The sequence below is a fragment of the Urocampus carinirostris genome, chromosome 7 (genome assembly GCF_059441175.1).
Source record: "Urocampus carinirostris isolate Australia breed hairy pipefish chromosome 7, RoL_Ucar_1.0, whole genome shotgun sequence".
Taxonomy (NCBI): domain Eukaryota; kingdom Metazoa; phylum Chordata; class Actinopteri; order Syngnathiformes; family Syngnathidae; genus Urocampus; species Urocampus carinirostris.
This window is the reverse complement of record NC_142355.1, coordinates 10,987,793-10,994,354: the sequence shown is the minus strand read 5'-3', so window position 1 is coordinate 10,994,354 and position 6,562 is coordinate 10,987,793. Positions and strand designations below refer to the sequence as shown.

The following is a 6,562-nucleotide window of genomic DNA, read 5'->3' as shown; positions in this document are numbered from 1 at the left end:
GCTCATTCACACCTAGGGACAATTTAGACCAGCCAATAACCTTAAATGTTTTTGGAATGTGGGAGAAAACCGGAGTGCACGGAGGAAACCCACGCGAGCACGGGGAAAACATGCAAACTCCGCACGGGGGAGGCTAATGAAGCAGGAATTGAACCGTTGGGCTGCGCGCTAACCACCCAACCACTGTGCCGCTTCTTCTATACTTAAGTCCTTATATAACTTTCCTTTGAAGTAAAATGGTAAAATGTTTTCTGTTAACTTATCAACATCTACCTCATTTTTTTTCCAATAAAAATGCGTCATAAGAGCTTGCTGCTGTTCCATTCATTCCAATCCCTTCTCCATAGCTCATGGGTCGGCGATGGGTAGATACTCCGGCGTTACATGTCATGAGCAATGTTCCCTGTAATTTTCCACGGGTCTGAGCATTCACACAAAGTTGGTGAGCAGCGCTTGAAACAACAGTGAGCAACCATAATCCCAAGTGTGGCAAGATAATTCATTATCAAACATGTCCAAAACTTGACATCAAGTTACATTTTGCTGAGTTTCTGGCAATGCAAAATTATTTTTCTCTTTTGAATGAATTGACTCATGTACTATTGCAAAGGTTGTACGGCCTACGTCGTTTGTTCTTACAATTCTTTCACAAGATATCCATTTCTTTTTATTTCCTGATATATTTTGTCGCAAAATATTAACATTCTTGGGGACTTATTTAGTCGTTGTAAGATACAGAACTGTACTTAATCACATTTTTTAGTGGGAGTACAATGTTGGCAACAAGATTCACTTGATATAATTGGATATTATTTGAATGCAACACAAACTTTTTCTTCTTTTTCCGTGTTTTTTTCTACTTTTTTAAAAATTCCTTTAAAAAAATCTCATTGTGTTTATTTTTTTCTAGCTGTTACTTTTTTCTTTTTGTTCTCTATTTACTTTTTTCCTACATTTCTTTCTTTTCTTTTTTTCTGGCTTTTTTTCTAAATTTTTCCTTCTTTTTTCTCTTCCTTTTGTTTCTTTTTTTTCTCAGCTTTTCACTACTTTTTCATTTTGGTATTTTTTTCTTTTTTGTTCTATTCCCCCCTTCCTTTAAGTCATTTTGTGCATAATTTTATATGATATTTGGTCATGTTGGGATTAAAGAAGCAAAAACAACCTGAAGAGCCGTTTAGGACCCGAAAGAGCCGGTTCCTAATAGTGAGCCGAGCCAAAGAAGCTGGTTCTCCGACAAATTCTACTAACTTTACTCAACTTCGTTCTCCTTCGACTCGACTTCAAAATACCGCATTTAGGAGACAACGTCAGGGGAACCCGTGCATTTTACCTTCATGCACTGTAACTTTGACGTGAGTCGCTTCTTAATTAGCAATTTTGAGCCGTCATTTTTGTGCGCTGGTTAGATGTTCTTGTGCGCCGAGAATCTGCGAGCAGTGCGCAATTGCACACGCACGCAGCTTAGGGGGAACACTGGTCATGAGTAAAAGTTCTGTTTGCAATAATTTTGAGTTTCAGTGTTGCTATTTTTAAGAAAGAAAACAAACTTTGCTGTCCGATTAGTTGACAGTAGGACGTCTCCACATAGTTGACAACATCAATCTGCGTCTGGTAGACCCATCCAATATGGCCGACTATCGGGGAAGCGCGTGACGTCACACAAAACTATCCATATGTTTCACGGTGAAAACAAAACAACCAATTGCGGGGGAAAAAAATCACAAATCCTGTTTTTTTAAAGCATCCACGCTTACACAAACGAGGTCTTGATACAAAATTAAAATAAGCACTTTTTTCCCGAGACCGCCTATGACGTCACGTTACCCGCCCTGCGGCCAGCTTCCTCGTGACGACCACTCTTGCTGTCTCGAATTTTGCCTTCGCTTCCCTCTGCCCTCCGAACGTTGTGCAACAGGCTAACCGCTCAGGAACCCCGGGAAACATCTTCCACCGGGTACGTAAAGTTTGTTTTTAACTAGGGCTTTCCTAGTCGAGCGCCGACTTGTCGGCCTACCAGCTCGAGATGCTGAAAAGGTTGGAGCCGTTGTTTTAGCCCCCTTTCCCTCCCCCTAACTGGTGTGTTGGTTTCCCGTAGCTACCACAGGGAAAGAAATGTCCCTTGCGAACCCCCAAGCAAGCTCTGGTGCTAAGCGGTAATTCGCCTGCTCCAGCCCGCTGATAAACTCTTGTGTGTTTCGAAAAAAAAGCGAAGGGAGCAATTACACGGCAAGTACGTTTATCTTTTGGTGGTGGGAGTCAAATAAGAGAATCTGTGTGTTCCGTTAAAACGGAACTCCGCAAGTCGCTTTGTGGTTTGGTAATGATGAGCGAGGAATTGGAATCACGGGGTTCGGTGGCGATACTTTTGCCTACTGCGGTGTGGAATATTCGCTTTAGATTCGAGAAACGAATACAATGTTTGTGCATTAAAGGGAAGTGTATTAATAAGCGCCTTGTGGTGGTGAAACTAACTGAAATCGTTAAAAAACACGAATGGGGTGATTTTCTGTTTGAATTGTTGGGAATTAAATATCAAATTGTTCGAATTACAGTGGAACCTCGGTTTTCGACCGTAATCCGTTCCAGAACCATGTTTGAAAACCGATTTGTTTGATCACCGAAATCATTTTTCCCATTAAAAATAATGTAAATCGTTTTAATCCGTTCCAACACCCTGAATGTTTACCTTGAATGTTTAAAGTAAACTAAAGCTAACCCAGGCTAATCGTACGTCCGCGTTATTGTAATCTTCCGTACGAAAGATTATGCTAACATGAACGTGTAAAAATAAAAAAAATCAGGTCGTTTACAAGTCATTTAGCACCACAAGTGGCTAGCGCTTCATTGGAAAGGGGGTTCCGTTCCAACACCCTGAGAATGTTGGGCTCCGTTCCAACACCCTCAATGTTTACCTTGAATATTTAACGTAAACTAAAGCTAACCCAGGCTAATCGTACGTGCCCCTTATCGTAATCTCTCGTACGAAAGATTACGCTAACATGAACGTGAAAAAATAATTTAAAAAAAGGATACAAAAAATAATTATGAATAGGATTTCTTACCTTTGTGGTGGTCAGCAGAAGGCACAGGTGGACGGTGGGTTATTCCCTAGCAAGATCAGACACTCGCACACCTCCTTCATATTTTGCTATTATTTCTTTCTTAAATGCAATAGTTGTACGCACTACTTTTCTTTTTACACCTGTAGCAACTTTGCTGCTTGCACTGACTTTCTCCGGAGGCATAATTAGGGGCTAAAACACTTCGTACACCTATATTAAAAGCGAAATCAAAACGAAGCACGTCCGCACGCGATAACAGTTGGCCAGGAAAAGAGCGATCCACACCCGTACGCCGCTCAGCATCACACCCTAGCGTACGCACTCACGCATTACCGGCGTTCAAACTCCGTTTTTTTGACCGAACAGCGAAGCAAGAATTTCTCGACATTTTTGGTCGGACTCCGATTTGTTCGAACTGAGAGGCGTTCGAAAACCAAGGTTCCACTGTAGTTATCTGACACCATTAATCAAACACAACCTACATTCACCCAACAATTTATGCGCGCTCGTTTCTTGAGGAAAAAGATGAACAAGAAAGCCGACATTTTCTCACGGGGGCGGATTTAATTTTCCTAACAATTTAACCAAGTGTACTCCATCGAAAACGGCCGAATTAGTGACGTTGGAGTCTCTGGGAAGCCCTCTTCTGAAGTCCTTTAGCTTTCTCTTATTGGCCATCTTCTCCCCGCATAATGGTGTGCTGGCTCCTCCCATGGGCGTGCCAAGGAAGCCCCCTGGGCTTCACCATAAACGAGCATCCCAATGTCTGGGGTACTCAAAACAACACCGAGCGTTTCTCAAAACAACGCCTGCCGTCCTCCGTCAGAGTCCTGTTATCAACAGAACTAGACAAAATATTCTGCATTTGGAACAGCCTAACTAAAGCCTACTCAGTGAAAATCTTCATTGCATTATGAGTCAAACGTATAAAATCCTTTATAGTCAAATGTATAAAATCCTTCAGTAGCAACATTTCATGTCTGCATCTTTCTCTTGCCCTGATTTTCTCTCTAATCTGCAACATGTGTATAAAAAGTGTCCTCCGTCAGAGTCCTGTTATCAACAGAACTAGACAAAATATTCTGCATTTGGAACAGCCTAACTAAAGCCTACTCAGTGAAAATCTTCATTGCATTATGAGTCAAACGTATAAAATCCTTTATAGTCAAATGTATAAAATCCTTCAGTAGCAACATTTCATGTCTGCATCTTTCTCTTGCCCTGATTTTCTCTCTAATCTGCAACATGTGTATAAAAAGTACTTCAATTATTCGCTTTAAGTGTTTACATTCATTTAATCATTTATAAAATGCATTTCAAACAGGGGCGATTTTAGGTTAAGAGTTTTGAAGGTGCTGAGGGGTGGAAAACCTACACCCCGTTGAACAAAAATGGTCCAAATCTAATGAAGATATCGATATAATAGTAAATATAGTACTAGTACTAAAAAGCATATTTTTTCTGGTGCCAACTTTGTCTCAATTGTCTCTTGGTGTTGTAGGAAAAATAAACATCACAAAATAAGTGCTCAAAACAGCATCTAACATATGATTTCGTCTTCATTCTGACTAGAAAAAAATATTATAGAAATAATACAAAAATATTATTTTAGAAATATTACAGCATAAATACCACAACAATACAACTACAGTAATATTAAAAATACTTAAGAAATACTACAAAGATACTAATATGCAAATACTTTAAAGTCCTTCGGCATAAAAACAACTAAAATACCACTACAGTAACATTAAAATACAAAAATACTGCTAAATAAATATTACAACAGAAATGCTACAAAAATACACCACTAAAATACTACCGTAAAAATGCTACAAAATACTACAAAATAAAACTACAACAATATTTTAAAAATACTATAGAAATATTACAAAAAGATATACCACAAAGATTCTATGACGGAAATAATACAAAAATGGCACTTTAAAAATACGGCAGTAATACTACAGCATTCTATAAATTATGACTACATAAACACGACAAAATTACAACTCCTTAATACTACAGATATACTACAAAAAAATCTACTATAGAAATACTACAAAAATACTACTGATGAAAACCGATGAAGCGGTACTACGAATTAAATGGACTCAACCATCTTAGGGCAGTGGAGTATTTCCAACGCTGCGTTGTTCACATTTTTGTTTTGGTTTACTTTTTACTATTTCATATTTTAGCCTATCCTATCCATCTTTAAGGAAATAGAGTTTTAAAAACACTATTATAGTTTGGGTTCAATTTGCGGGTGCTTGAGCACCCCCAAAAATGTGCTGATTTCAAATATTATTTTGTATTTTAGATAACCTTTTGGTGACACTCATGCTCAATTTGTCTGCAGTGCAATGTATTTAACTTCAAGAGGTGTAGGTCATAAAATTCTAAAATCCTTTTTTCTTTAATAATTGGATAAACTACACGAAACTTGATTTCACCATGAAATTAAAAGTTGTGAATTTATATATTTACTTGCTATTTTGTTCATATTCTAAATGCCACCGTGGTAATTATCCACCCTGTAGAATGTGCTCAATTACCGTATTTTCCGCACTATAAGGCGCACCTAAAAGTCTTAATTTTTTTCAAAAGCTGACCATGCGCCTTATAATACAGTGCGCATTATATATGGCTCAATATTAAGTCGCAAGGTCTCGCAACTTACGCAACAGCCGCCGACTCGATTTCCCCCCGAACGTGGAGTAGTCCGCGGTGTATGCTGGGATTTATATACCGGTGTTTCATTGGCTAACCAATGTGTCAATCATCATTTGAATCGATCGCTATTGGCTGAAGTTACTCGGAGCCTCGGATTGGCTAGAGGGCCAAAACAAACCCTGCAATTGGCCGAAAAAGATGCGTCAATCATCAGTTAAATCGATCGCTAATGGCTGAAGTTATTTGGAGCCTCGGATAGGCTAGAGGGCCAAAACAAACCCTGCAATTGGACGAAAAAGATGACTCTGAATAGCAAGTTTGCTAAAGTACGCTATAAAGAAACATGTTTCATTAGTCTGTATTTGTAAATATTTTACTCTCCTGGATTTACTTCACTCACGGTTGTAAGAAGACCATGGTTGCGTATCATTATTGAACGTGAGAACTTAGGTGAGCTATGCGGCTTTATATTTTCCCGGTATCTTGTTTTAGAACGATTTTGATGTTGCTGTGATGAGTTGAGTGAATTAAACTCAATTGCAAGTGTTTATTGTCATATGCACAGTAAACTTGCGAGCGAAAAAGAAAATAGAAACTAAGGAATGGTTGGCATTTCTTGAATCCCAAGACTTTAACCTTCCGAATGATATTTGAAACGATGCATTTGAGTGACATCGTACGGACACCGCATCCGCACGTGTCTACGACACGTATTTGCTTCTTTGCAAGCTTTGGGAATGTTAAGGGGGTAATAAGTTGGACCGAACTATCTGACTGTTTTGTCCACGTTCCCATTGTAGCGCCTTATAATCCGGTGCGCCTTA

At 39.0% G+C, this 6,562-nt stretch overlaps 1 protein-coding gene across 4 annotated transcripts in view; it reads left to right on the top strand.

Moving 5' to 3' along the window:
• The first annotated feature begins 1,819 nt into the window (after positions 1-1,819).
• The window catches only part of far1 (fatty acyl CoA reductase 1), a 33,716-nt gene continuing 28,973 nt past the window's right edge, over positions 1,820-6,562 (top strand). For 2 of the 4 annotated variants that reach the window (XM_088339740.1, XM_088339737.1), the window contains exon 1: positions 1,820-1,954. The gene's annotated coding sequence lies outside the window, so the exon portion shown is untranslated. Of the gene's footprint in view, positions 1,955-2,080; positions 2,231-6,562 lie in introns of those variants that run through there. The other 2 variants (XM_088339739.1, XM_088339738.1) reach the window with 2 other exon arrangements.